General features: G+C 41.0%; 1 protein-coding gene across 4 annotated transcripts in view; it reads right to left on the bottom strand.

The window, feature by feature from the left end:
- The window catches only part of MEMO1 (mediator of cell motility 1), a 159,171-nt gene that overhangs the window by 124,783 nt on the left and 19,318 nt on the right, over positions 1 to 15,070 (bottom strand). The window lies entirely within an intron of this gene.

Raw genomic sequence — 15,070 nt, 5'->3', positions numbered from 1 at the left:
TGAAAGGTATTTCCTTGAAAATGAATAGCGGGCAGCCAGGCACAGTGGCTCACGCCTGTAATCCCAGCACTTTGAGAGGCCAAGGCAGGCGTATCACCTGCGGTCAGGAGTTTGAGACCAGCCTGACTAACATGGAGAAACCCCGTCTCTACCAAAAATACAAAATTAGCCAGGCATGGTGGCATGCGCCTGGAATCCCAGCTACTCAGGAGGCTGAGGCAGGGGAATCGCTCGACCCAGGAGGCAGAGGTTGCGGTGAGCCGAGCCAAAGGCTGCGGTGAGCCAAGATCGCGCCATTACACTCCAGCCTGGGCAACAAGAGCAAAACTCCGTCTCAAAAAAAAAAAAGAAAGAAAGAAAGAAAATGAATAGTGGGCTTGTCACATCAGGGAAAATAACCAACAATATTTAAGCTTGGAAAAAACTCAAATTTTGCAAAACATGTTTCTACCACTATGGGCTTAACAACTTCCCAAGTCAAAAACACTTTTCTAAAGAGAATGGTGACGATATTAACAGGTGTAATTCTTTGACAATGAATAATGAAATGTGTAAACATTTAGAAGATCTGCATAACTCAATAAAACAAATATTTTCCAAATGACTAATGCATGATGTTTAAAGATTCCTGCAAGGAAAAAAGATACAATCAAAGTGGAGGATAAACCAACTAGATTCATAGATCTTAATGAAAACACAATATGAAAACTTTACTGAGATGGTTTCAAATTCTACACTGCAATTAATCTTTAAGAAATTACCTTCAAAAGGTACATCTTGATTGTGTTGACTTTCACAGATATATTAAATATATATAACTCATCAACTATATCTCAATAAAATGATTTTTTTTAAAAAAGAAACTACTGCATGTTGAGTTTCAGTATAGCGTTAAACATGGCTATCAATAAGTATCTGGAAAGTCTATTAAATAATCTTGGCCGGGTGTGGTGGCTCACACCTGTAATCCCAGCACTTTGGATGGCCGAGGCAGACAAGATCACTTGCACCCAGGAGATCAAGACCAGCTTGGGCAACATGGTGAAACCCTGTCTCACCAAAAAATACAGAAATTAACCGGGCGTGGTGGCATACACCTGTAGTCCCAGCTACTAGGAAAGTGAGTAGGAAGGATCGCTTGAGCCCAGGAGGTCAAGGTTGCAATGAGCCATGAGCACGCCACTGCACTCCAGCATGGACGACAGAGCAAGACCTTGTCTCAAAAAATTAAATAAAATACTCCTCCCTCTTCCAAATTTACATCTGGATGAGGCCAGATTTTCTCCATATGCTTCAGGCAAAACAACATATCACAACACTGAATGCAGTAGCAGATATGAGAATCCAGCTATTTTCTATTAAGCTAGACATTAAAGATATTTGCAAAAATATAACAAATGCCACTCTTCTCACACTCTTCTTGTTCTGAAAGATAGTTATTTTCATTAAAAATGTCATTTATCTTAGCATGTAATGGGTTTATTATTGGTATTTTTAAATAAATTAAAAGTAAATAACTTTGGTTGGTTTTTGGTGTCTGGGGTTTTTTGGTTTTTTCTTTTTTTTGAGACAAGGTCTGGCTCTGTCACCCAGGCTCGAGCGCAGTGGCATGATCTCGGCTCACTACAAACTCTGCCTACCAGGCTCAAGCCATCTAATTTTTTTTCTTTTTTTTTTGGTAGAGACAAATTTCGCCATGTTGCCCAGGCTGGTCTCGAACTGGTGAGCTCAAGTGATCTGCCCACTCAGCTCCCAAAGTGCTAGGATTACCGGCATGAGAGAGCACGCCTAGCCAAAACTAAGTAAATTTTTTTTTTTTTTTTGAGATGGAGTCTCGCTCTGTCACCCAGGCTGGAGTGCAGTGGTGCAATCTCGGCTCACTGCAAGCTCCGCCTCCCGGGTTCACGCCATTCTCCTGCCTCAGCCTCTCCGAGTAGCTGGGACTACAGGCACCCGCCACCACGCCCGGCTAATTTTTTTTGTAGTTTTAGTAGAGACGGGGTTTCACCGTGGTCTCGATCTCCTGACCTCGTGATCCGCCCGCCTCGGCCTCCCAAAGTGCTGGGATTACAAGCGTGAGTCACCGCGCCCGGCCACTAAGTAAATTTTATAGCTTCTCAGTTTTAGTTTCTAATTTGATATCTAGTGATATACATAACCCACAAAAATAAAAGTTCCTAAGGGTTATCAATAATTTTGAAGGATATAAAGAGATTCTGAGACTGACAAGAAACTAACACAAGAGCAAATGACATTTCGCTGAGACTAGCAAGAGAACAAATGACATATTATTTATATATGCACTATATTGAATCACCTTACTGGATGTGTCGTATCTTCCTCTGAAAAACCAGAATAAGGAACCACCCAAAACAGGGGGGTATCAAAAGCAAAATAATGACTATGTTATAATATGAAAAGATCTTCAATTATCAAATTTGTTAACTACAAAAAGGCCAAATATAAAATAACTATACAAGCTAGTTCTTGCTGAAAAAGAGAAAATGATGACTTATAGTCACGTGTGGTAATATATGCATAAACAAACACTGGATAGACAGACACATAAGAAATTGATAAAAGCAACCACCTATAAGGGAAGGGGAACATGGAATACACAGGGACAATGCAGGAATGAGACTTCTCAATTATTTTTGACTTTTAAAACACAGGAATGGGCCGGGTGCGGTGGCTCATGCCTGTAATCCCAGCACTTTGGGAGGTTGAGGCGGGAGGATCATCTGAGGTCAGGAGGTCGAGACCAGCATGACCAACACGGAGAAACCCCGTCTCTACTAAAAATACAAAATTAGCTGGGTGTGGTGGCGCATGCCTGTAATCCCAGCTACTTGGGAGACTGAGGCAGGAGAATCGCTTGAACCTGGGAGGCGGAGGTTGCAGTGAGCCAAGATCGCCCCATTGCACCCCAGCCTGGGCAACAAGAGCAAAACTCTGTCTCAAAAAAAAAAAACAAAAAAAAAAAAAAACAAAAAAAAACACAACACACACAGGAATGTATACAGAAGTTTTTAATTTTAAATTTAATTTAATTCAGTGTAAAATAATCCTAAGCCAATATTAAGCCATAATTCAAACATATTTCCAATTTCTAAGTTGCTCTGATCTCAGAAAAACAAAAAATCTTACTCTTTTTATCGGCTCTGAGGCAAAACAGTGCTGTCAGCAACTAAACACTTGTACTAAAAGAGTAAGCACTGGTCAATCTGATTTCTAAGACACAGGAGAAAAACGTTCTTTTAAACCTATAAATTAATCCATCATCTATAGAAAAAACAAAATATTATTAAGTAATTAATAGGAAAATAGCCAGGTAAAATCAGCAGTTATGTTATTAACTCCCTTATACCTAAAAGTTGTCCTTTGCTTGAGCCTTCAGTCACAAGTAGCTCAACCTTTACTTGCATCTCAGAGGAATATTCTGAAATTGTGAAAAGTTTCCAAATTTTATAAGAATATCAGCTTAACAAAAATTCTTAAATTATTTCTGTCACTTTTCCTAATAGGCAACACAAAAAGGCTTATTTCTTTCCACATGGATTAGTCACTCTCCATAATTTCCAACAGAATTCTTAAGCCTAGGTCAGGGCTGAGGAAACAATTGAGAGGCCAAATCTGCTTCACAACCATTTTTTTACATATCAAGTTTTATTGAAGCACAGCCAGTTATTCACTTACATATTAACTATAGCTGCTTTCACAATACAAGGGCAGAGTTGACTAGCTGCAAGGGCATAGATCATATGGCCCACAAAGCCTAAAATATTCACTATCTGATCCTTTACAGAGATAAGAGGTGTTATAGCAATAAACAAAAGTGGGTTCATATCTCCAATCTCATATCGCAATACATTCCAAATGGATAAAAGACTGAAATGTCAAAAGTGAATTAATGGGTGGGGCCCAGTGGCTCACACCTCTAATCCCAGCACTTTGGGAGGCCGAGGTGGGTGGATTACCTGAGGTCAGGAGTTCAAGACCAGCCCGGCCAATATGGCAAAACCCCGTCTCTACTAAAAATACAAAAATTAGCTGGGTGTGGTGGCGGGAGCCTGTGATCCCAGCTACTCGGGAGGCTGAGGCAGGAGAATCACTAGAACCCAGGAGATGGAGGTTGCAGTGAGCCGAGATCGTGTCACTGCACTCCAGCCTGGGTGACAGAGGGAGACTCCATCTCAAATTAAAAAAAAAAAAGTGAATTAATAAAATAATAAGGAGCATTTATAAAGAATTAAGTGGGGAACACCCAGATATGTCCAAAAAACACTAAAGATAATAAATATAAGCAATTGGAAGAAACAATTAACTAAAATACGTATTTGAAAACTATGGAAAAAAATATCATCAGAAAATCAAAAGTCAAATGAGATACTGGGAAAAAAATGCTTTCAACTAATGTCACAGGAAAAAAAGAGTCGATTTTTCTACAAATAGTGGCACATGCCTCTAGTCCCAGCTATTCAGGAGGCAGATGCACAAGGATCACTGGAGCCAAGGAATTTGAGACTGCAGTGAGCTATGACTGTGCCACTGCATTCCAGCCTGGGCAACACAGTAAGACCCTGTCTCAAAAAAAAGAAAGAAAGATATGAAAACATGCTCAACCTCACTCATACTAAGAAAAATACACATTAAAACTATAGTGGCATGAATTATATTTCCACTCATGAGGAAGTAACAGGTCCAAACAACCTACATCCATATACACTACAAAAACTAGACAAAACATATAAATATGTATTACATTTTTTTTCAGACATTAGACTACATGGGCAACAGGACTGTGGGAAAAGGAAATAAACAAAATGAGATTTTAAATGACCCAGAATTCTGCCAGAAGACAACTTATAAACTACTGCCCAGTGAAGAGGAGCACAGACCTGGGTGGGATCACTAAAATTTGCCACACTGAAGTTTGAGAAGGCTAGGTGGCTAGAATTTCCAGATCAGAATTCTGGAGAAGAGGAAGCTAAACAACAAAGAACTCTGGAAATCTGCAAAGGGGTCCACTCAGGTTTTTGGTTTAATACCAACCTGCCCATGCACAGGGTAAAACTCCACAAAGCCAAAGAAACTCTTCTGGGGAAAGAACAATTTCTAGAACTCAGTGAGCCAAAATCATTGGAGCTATCACCAGCCTGAGTGGAGATACCTCACTGATTATATGGCGGATTTAGAACAGGCCCCAAAAGGGTAAAGCTTTAATGATAGAACTCCACTAAAGGCCAAACTATCCTATTTTTTATCCTAAAAAATTGTAAAACAAGTCAGAAAACTATAAAAACGATCCATAAGTAATGCTGTTGCTGTCTGTCAGAAATATCATCAATACTTTTTTTTTTTTTGAGACAAAGTCTTGCTCTGTCACCCAGGCTTGAGTGCAGTGACATGATCTCAGCTCACTGCAACCTCTGCCTCCCAGGTTGAAGTGATTCTTCTGCCTCAGCCTCTCGAGCAGCTGGGATTACAGGAGTGCACCACCACGCCTGGCTAATTTTTGTATTTTTAGTCGAGACGGGGTTTCACCATGTTGGCCAGGCTGATCTCGAACTCCCAACCTCAGGTGATCTGCCCACCTCAGCCTCCCAAAGTACTGGGATTACAGGCATCAGCCACCACACCCAGCCACCTCAATACTTCTTAAATGAATACCATAAATATCGTACTTGGGATAAAAGTCACAAAGTCTGGCATCCAGTAAAAATTAATAGAGAGGTCGGGCGTGGTGGCTCACGTCCATAATCCCAGCACTTTGGAAGACTGAGGTGGGCTGATCACCTAAGGTTGGGAGTTCAAGACCAACCTGGCCAACATGGTGAAACCCCATCTCTACTAAAAATACAAAAATTAGCCAGGCGTGGTGGTGTGTGTCTGCAGTCCCAGCTACTCAGGAGGCTGAGGCAGGAGGATCAAGTGAGCCCTGGAGGTCGAGGCTGCAGTGAGCTGTGATTGTGCCAAGGCACTCCTGCCTTGCGGTGGGGGTAGAGGTAGAGCGAGGAAGGGAAGGAGGAAAAGAGGGAGAGAGGAAGGGAGGAAAGGAGGGAGGGAGGGAGAGAGGGAGGAAGGGAGGGAGGCAGGCAGGCAGGCAAACGTGACCAATAAACAGGAAGAAAAATAATTCACTATACCCAGACCCAGAAATTATAGATTAAAAAAACAGCTATTGTAGAAATATTCAGTATGCGCAAAAATCTAAATGACATGAATATATGAAAATAAGAGAATCGGCCAGGCACGGTGGCTCACACCTGTAATCCCAGCACTTTGGGAGGCCGAGGCGGGTGAATCACTTGAGGTCTGGAGTTCAGGACCAGCCTGGCCAATATGGTGAAACCTCATCTCTACTAAAAATACAAGTTAGCCGGGTGAGGTGGTGGCGCCTGTAATCCCAGCTACTCAGGAGGCTGAGGCAGACGGATCGCTTGAACCTGGGAGGCGGAGGTTGCAGTGAGCCAAGATTGCGCCACTGCACTCCAGCCTGGGCAACAGAGTGAGATTCCATCTCAAAAAAAGAAAATAAGACAATCAAATGGAATATAGAGATGAAAATTATAATATTTGATATAAAAGTTTCATTCATGGAATTAAAAGCAAAATTAGATACTGCAGAAGATCATTGAACTTGAGAACAAAGCAAAATAAATTATCCAAAAGGAAACACAGAAAAAAAGGGCGGAAACATTCTCAGTGAACTGTGGGAGAATATTAAGCTATCTAAGATATATGTGACTGGAGTGTCAGAAACACAAAAAGAGAAAAAAAAATACTCGAGGAGGTAATAATACAGACGAAAAATTTCCAAATTTTCTGAAAACTATAACCCAGGCATCCAAGAATCATAGTAAGCCCGACGGGATAAAGTCAAAACTATTCAAAGGTACATGATAACAGCAGGAAAATGATAATAAGTAAGAAATTGTCAAGCGACCTGAAGAAAAGACACACTATATTCAGAGAAACAAATATAAAAAACATCATAGACTTCCAGAAGCTATGCTAAGCCAAAATACAATACAAAATTTATAAAGTGCTACAACACACCAAAAACTTAATACCTACCAAACTACCTTTCAATAAAGAAGGGCATAATGATAGAGTGAATTCATCAAGAAAACATATATCCCAATATGCACACCAAATAATATAAAATCAAAAATACATGAAACAGCCAGGCATGGTGGCTCATGCCTATAATCCTAGCACTTTTGGAGGGAGGGAGGGAGAGGGAGGGAGAGGGAGGGAGAGAGAGGGAGAGAGAGAGGGAGAGGGAGGAAGAGAGGGAGAGAGAGAGACAGAGGGGGAGAGAGGGAGAAAGAGAGAGAAAGAAACAATGAATCAAGAAAACTAAAAGAGGCATGGCACGGTGGCTCACACCTGTAATTCCAGCACTTTGAGAGGCCAAGGTGGGCGGATCACTTGAGGTCAGAAGTTCGAGACCAGCCTGGACAACATGGGGAAACCCCATCTCTACTAAAAACAAAAATTAGCTGGGTGTGGTGGTACACACCTGTAGTCCCAGCTGAGGGAGGCTAAGGCAGGAGAATCACTTGAACCTGGCAGGTGGAGGTTGCAGTGAGCTGAGATTGTGCCATTGCACTACAGCCTGCGCAACAGAGAGACACCGTCTCAAAAAAAAAGGAAACTAAAAGAAAAAATACGACAAATCCCCATCTATAGATGGAAATTTCAACACTGCTCTTAAGAATTCGTAGAAATAGTGAAAAGAAAATCAATAGGAATACAGAAGATGCAAACCCAATAATCCAACTTAATCTAATTAACATTTATAGAGCATTCCACCCCACAACTACAGAAAACATACATACTCTTTAGGAGTCAAGGTCGTGCTCTGTCACCCACGCTGGAGTGCAGTCGTGTAATCATAGCTCAGTGCAGCCTCGAACTCCTGGGCTCAAGCAATCATCCTGCCGCAGACTCCCAAATTGCTAGGATTACAGGCATGAACTACTATGCCCGGCAGAGAACACATATTACTTTCCAAAGAACATGGAACACTCACCAAGACTGAACATGGAACACTCACCAAGACAGATCTTGTAATGCGCCACAAAACAAGTCTACTGTGAGCTGTCAGGGCTCAAGGAAGAAAAACAGATGTAATAGTTCCTAAACTTATTTGACCATAAACCCTTTCTGCAAAAGGCATCTCCAGAGACTACTGTCTCCCAGAACACATTGAAGTCAGGGACCTCAGTGAAAAAAATACTTGAGGTAATAATAAAGACAAAAAATTTCCAAATTTTCTGAAAACTATAACTCAGACATCCAAGAATCACAGTAAGCCCCAAACAGGATAAACTCAAAACTATTCAAAGGTACATGATAACAGCAGTAAAATGTAATAAGAAATCGTCAAGCAACCTGAAGAAAAGACACATTATATTCAGAGAAACAAATATTCAGAGAATATACACACTATATTCAGAAAGACACACTGTATACAGAGAAACAACCATCACGCCCAGCTAATTTTTATATTTTTGGCAGAGATGGGGTTTCACCATGTTGGCCAGGCTGGTCTCAAACTTAATGCTTAATCTGTATTCCTTACAGATGTTGAACCATTTTCAACATCTCTTCCTTTCTCTCCTCCTGTGACTAACAAAATCAGGCAATCAATACAAATTTCCTTTCCTTGACCATCAGTCAGAATTAGTCAATCTTATGAAGTATCTGAAAAAGTCCTAAAGCAGGAATAAGCTTGACATATTTGGGGAACAGCAAGGAGCTCAGAATGGCTGGAATAATGTGGTGAAAGGAAAAAATAGTAGATAAAATGAGAAAGTTAAGCAGAGGTCATAGTATGTAAGACCTTGTAAGTTGTGGTAAGTTGTGGTAAGAAGTTGGAATGTGGTTATGTAATTGGGGGAGGGGAGGTTAAGAAAAGGATATTATCGAATCTACATTTTCAAAAAGATTTCTTTGCCTCTGTGTAAAGAACAGAATGGAAACTGGGCAACCAGTAGGAAGCTCTCCCAGTAACATAAGAGATGGCTAAGACCAGAATGGCTTAGACCAGACTTACATGTATGTGTTTCACAGAAAAATGCCCAGGCAAATCTACTTAAATTATGTTGAGATGTCTTCAACTTAAAGCTTTTTTTTGAGACAGAATCTCACTCTGTCACTCAAGCTGAAGTAGTACAGTGGCATAATCACAGCTCACTGCAGCTTCAACCTCCCAGGCCCAAGTGATCCTCCCACCTCAGCCTCCACAGTATATGAGACTATAGATAGGCATGTGCCAACCACACCCAGCTAATTTTTGTTATTTTTTGTAGAGACGGGGGTCTCACTATGTTGCTGGTCTTGAATTCCTGAGCTCAAGCAGTCCTCCCACCTCGGCCTCCCAAAGTGCTGGGATTACAGGCATGAGCCACCAAGCCTGGCCTGAAGTCTTGTCTTTACTTGGCCCCCAGGACATCTCATTCTCCTCCTCATGAGATGCTTAATCTGTATTCCTTACAGGATCTCCCTCATCCCCCCAACCTCTTCATGTTGGAATGTTCTAAGGCTTGGTCACTGAATCTCTTTTGTCTAACTATTCTCATTCCCATGGTAATTTCATCCAGATACCTGGCTTTAAAAATCATTTATGGCCAGGCGCGGTGGCTCACGCCCGTAATCCCAGCACTTTGGGAGGACAAGGCGGGCGGATCATGAGGTCAGGAGTTCGAGACCAGCCTGGCCTCCACAGTGAAACCCCGTCTCTACTAAAAATACCAAAAATCAGCTGGGCGTGGTGGTGGGCGCCTGTAATCCCAGCTACTCGGGAGGCTGAGACAGGAGAATCACTTGAACCCAGGAGGTGGACACTGCAGTGAGTAGAGATCACGCCACTGCACTCCAGCCCAGGAGACAGTGTGAGATTCCGTCTCAAAAAAAAAAAAAAATCATTTATATGATGCTAATTTCCACTTTTAAATCTCTAGTCTAGACCACTCCCCTAAACTCCAGACTCATACATACACTTGACTGTACAGTGAACATCTCAAACTTAACATAACAAAATTGAGCTCCTCACCTTCTCCCGCCAAACTTGTTCCTCTTAGGTCTTCCCTATCTCAGTATAATAGCAACTCCATCACTGCTATTGCTCAGGGATAAACCTTAAGAGATAACCATGACTCCTTTCTTTCTTTCGCACCCCAGACTTCAAGTATGTCAGCAAATCCTCTCAGCTCTATCTTCAAAATATATTCAACAACCAATCACTTCTCACCGTCTCCACTGTTACTACTCAGTTCAAGCCACTATCATCTCACAGTTGGATTACTCCTTTCCTCCTAACTGGTCTCCCTGGTTCTGCCCTTGCCACTGCTTTCACCACTCCCCAGCCTTCAACTACTCTCATCACAGCAGCCAAGTAATTATATTAAATCTAAATTAGATCATGCCATCAACTGCTCAAAACCTTCCAATGACCACCTGACTCAAGTAAAAGTCCTTTCTAGACTAGGCACAGTGGCTCATATCTGTAATCCCAGCACTCTGGGAGGCCGAGACAGGAAGACTCCTTGAGTCCACAAGTTTAAGACCAGCCTGAGCAATATAGTGAGACCTGCCCCCCAACATCTCTACAAAAAATACAAAAATTTGCCAGGCACGCTGGTGCCTGCCTGTAGTCCCAGCTACTCAGGAGATTGAGGTGGGAAGATCGCTTGAGCACAGGAGGTTAAGTTTCGATGAGCTATGACTGCACCACAATGCACTCTAGCCTGGGCAACAGAGCAAGACCCTGTCTCAAAAAGTCTCCAGCCACCTCTTAACTCATATACTACTACTCTGTTTCAGTTCACTTCATTTCAGCTGCAGTGACCTTGCTTACTGGGTGTTCCTCAAATATTCCAGGCCTGCTCTAGCCTCAGAACCTTTGAATTTGCTGTACCCTCTGCCTAAAATCATCTATCCCCAGATAATGTACAATGCAAGGCTTGTTCTTTCACCTACATGAGGCTTTTTTTTTTCTCTTTTTGACAAATCCTCAATCTGTCACCCAGGCTGGAGCATAGTGGTGCAAACATGGTTCACTGCAGCCCTAACCTCCTGGACTCAGGCCATCCTCCTGCCTCAGCCTCCTGTGTAGCTGGGACCACAAGCACACATCACCACATCACTACGTCCAGCTAATTTTTTTAACTTTTGTAGAGATGATGGTCTCACTTTTTTGCCCAGGCTGGTCTCCAACTCCTGGGCTCAGGCAATCCTCCCATCTCAGCCTCCCAAAGTGCTGGTATCACAGACCTGATCCACAGCACCCAGCTCAAGTCTTTACTCAAATGTCATCTCAGTGAAGTCTTTTTTTTTTTTCTTTGAGACAGAGTTTCACTCTTGTTGCCCAGGCTGGAGTGCAGTGATGTGATCTCAGCACACTGCAACCTCCGCCTCCTAGGTTCAAGCAATTCTTCCACCTCAGCCTCCCAAGTAGCTGGGATTACAGGCGGCCGCCACCACGCCCGGCTAATTTTTTTGTATTTTTAGTAGAGACAGGGTTTCACCGTGTTAGCCAGGATGGTCTCGATCTCCTGACCTATTGATCCGCCTGCCTCGGCCTCCCAGAGTGCTGGGATTACAGGGGTGAGCCACCGCGCCTGGCCAATTTTTTGTATTTTTAGTAAAGATGGGGTTTCATCATGTTGGCCAGGCTGGTCTCAAACTCCTGACCTCAAGTGATCCGCCCGCCTTGGCCTCCCAAAGTACAGGGATTACAAGCGTGAGCCATGGCACCTGGCCAAAGTCTTCCCTTTCAATGCTATTTAATATTGCAGCCTCGACCCCCGAGCCTTTAAACATTCCCTATGCACCAGCTGTGCTTTGTTACTCTCCATAGCACTTTCCTCTATCTAGCATACCATATATTTTCTTTTTTTTTCCATGACATAGCCCTCAAGAGGTCCTGAGAACATTTACCCAATTTTCCTTACTTTATTCATAGTCTGTCCCCCCAGTTAAAATGTAAACCCCAGGAATTTGTCTGTTTCATCCCCTACTGTACACCTAGTCCCATCAGCAGTGCCTTTGACATAGCAGAAATTGATTCGTTCAATATTGAACTGCTGAATATTAAATAAAGCCTCTTCAGAAGTGCCATAAATTTTGTTACGCCCAATTCAAATGTTAGGACTAGCCTAATTAAAATATACCAATTATTTTGTAATTATATATGTATTATATTTATATTATACTAAGCATTCCTTTTTAGTTATATGTTTATTATCTTTTAATGTAAGATATTACTTGACAATTACAAAGATGTTTACTGATTCCAAATAGTTCAACTTCTCACTCTGGCATAGCTATAAATGGAAAGAACAGTAGGCTTTTCAGCCAGAAGTCCTGGGTTCAAATTTTAGCTCTGCAATTTACCAGTTACGATTCATGCAAGCCTCCTCCAAGTCTTAGTTTTTCTTGTTAACAGTAAGCTTTAGCCAGAAGTCCTGGGTTCAAAACCCAACTCTACCATTTACAAGTAATATGACTCAGATGATGCACCCTCCTCCAAGTCTTCGTTTCTCATCTATAAAATGGCAAGGTGAGGGTAGAATTAAAGACTTGCCTGCATTACCTACCCGATACCTAATCATAGGATTATTGTAACAATTAAAAATATATGGCCAGGCGTGGTGGCTCACACCTGTAATCCCAGCACCTTGGGATGCCGAGGCAGGCGGATCACGAGGTCAGGAGATCAAGACCATCCTGACCAACATGGTGAAACCCCATCTCTACTAAAATACAAAAAATTAGCCAGGCGTGGTGGCACATGCCTGTAGACCCAGCTACTTGGGAGGCTGAGGCAGGGGAATCGCTTGAACCAGGAGGCGGAGCTTGCAGTGAGCTAAGATCTTGCCACTGCCCTCCAGCCTGGGCGACACGGCAAGACTCTGTCTCAAAAAAAAAAAAAAAATATATATATATATATATATATATATATATATGTATGAGGGAATCCTTTATATAAGCCATAATATACATATATATAATATACACGTATGAGTTAAATAATATACACATATACATAATATATGTATATGAGTTAAATATTCATACTGTAGTTTGGGGAAAATGAAGTGGGACAGAGTGTTTCGGGCAGCACATTTTCCCATACCTTCCTGCCCCTAATACTAAACTCTAATTTTAGAGTCAGACTGGTTCTTCAACTTACTTGTTATACCTTAAACAAGTTACTCAACTTAGGTCATTGTTTCCACATCCATAAATGGAGATAATACCTACCTTGGAGGGTCCTTTTGAAGATTAGGGATTATATACATACATACGTAATATACCTATGAAATATACTTAATGAAAGTGTTTGCCAATTTCATCTTCTTTCAAATGGACAAAAACTCAAGAGCAGTTGACACGAACCATGGAGACAGAGAAGGAGATGATTTTGACTTGGAAACTGCATGTGAAAGGACAAGGAAACTGAAAACTAGAAGTAATCAGGCAATCACATCAACAGTTTGCCTATTAAATTTGTTCTTTCCTTCTTGCCTTTCTGCAAGGTAAAATAGGATGGGATGCAAAGAAAAACCCGCATACAGAAAACAGTATTTAGTAACATAAAATAATTCACTTCAAAACTAAATTTTATTATGTAGTCTTTCCAAAGACAAATATTTTTATTATTCAGTTTTTCAATTTCTCACACACCAAGATGTATTATTTTGACACTCTATCTTTTTTTAATCCAATCAAACTTACGGCAAATATTTTACACTCCTAAACTTAAGGTACATGCCAAAAAAATTAAGTTGTAGTTTTCCAGCTATAGAACCCTGATATAATTTTATTGTTTAGAAACATAGTAGAATTAATGAAAACAAAAACTAAAACTGCATTTAAGATATATATCATAAAAATACTTCAAGAATGCTCTTTGAAATTATCAGACTTTAATATTTCCTCAATTCCATGACAGCCATGATTATAAGATGTACCATCAATAATATAACCACTATTTTCCAAGGGAAGAAAAGCAAAGAAACATTCTGTTTCTTAACATAGGGACTTGTTACATAGGGTATATTAAATCTGTGAATATCCACCAAGGTATATACTTAATTTGTATACTTTTTCAATATATGTTTACTTCAACAAAAAAAAAATTAATGTAATGTCCTGCTACTTCACAAATACAGGATACATACGCTCAAATCAACTAAATGAAGTATAGATCTAAATATGAAAGATAAAAAGAGAAAGCTCTTAGAAAAAAGCACAGGAGGGTAACTTCATGACATTCAGGTAGGTAGAGATTGCATAAATGGGAAACAACAAAAGCACTAACCAACTGATAAACTGGACTTCTTTAAAATTAAGAATTTGACCAGGCATGATAGCTTATGCCTGTAATCCCAGCACTTTGGGAGGCCAAGGCAGGAGGACTGCTTGAGACCAGGAGTTTGAGACCAGCCCGGGCAAGAAAGTGAGACACGATCTCTACAAAAAATTTTAACAATTAGCCAAGCATGATGGTGCACACCTGTAGTTAGCTACTCAGGAAGCTGAGACAGCAGAATCGCTTGAGACCAGGAATTTGAGACTGGCCTCAACAAGAGTGAGACACCATCTCTACAAAAAATTCTTAAACTTAGCCAGGCATGATAGTACATGCCTATAATCCTATTCGGGAAGCTGAGGTAGGGGGATCGCTTGAGCCCAGGAGTTAGAGGCTGCAGTGAGTTGTGATCACACCATTGCCATCCAACTTGGGCAACACAGCAAGACCCTGTCTCAAATAAATAAATAAATAAATAAGTAAAAGTAAAAGTTTTAATTCATTGACACACCAAGATTCTAAAAGGGCAGAAGATAGTTGCAATATGTATCTAACAAAGAAATGTAGCCAGAATAAGAACTAGAAGTCAATATGAAAAAAATAAACAGCCCAATAGAAAAAAAGGGCAAAAGATTTAACAGACACTTCACAAAAGCAGAAATCCAATGGCCAATAAACATGGGGTCCCTAACAAGAAAAAATGCTCAACTTCATTAAGCATCAGGAAAATACGAATTAAAACTA

The sequence above is a fragment of the Nomascus leucogenys genome, chromosome 19 (assembly GCF_006542625.1).
Source record: "Nomascus leucogenys isolate Asia chromosome 19, Asia_NLE_v1, whole genome shotgun sequence".
NCBI lineage: Eukaryota > Metazoa > Chordata > Mammalia > Primates > Hylobatidae > Nomascus > Nomascus leucogenys.
Note: the sequence above shows the minus strand (reverse complement) of the source record. Positions and strands in the feature narration are given on the sequence as shown.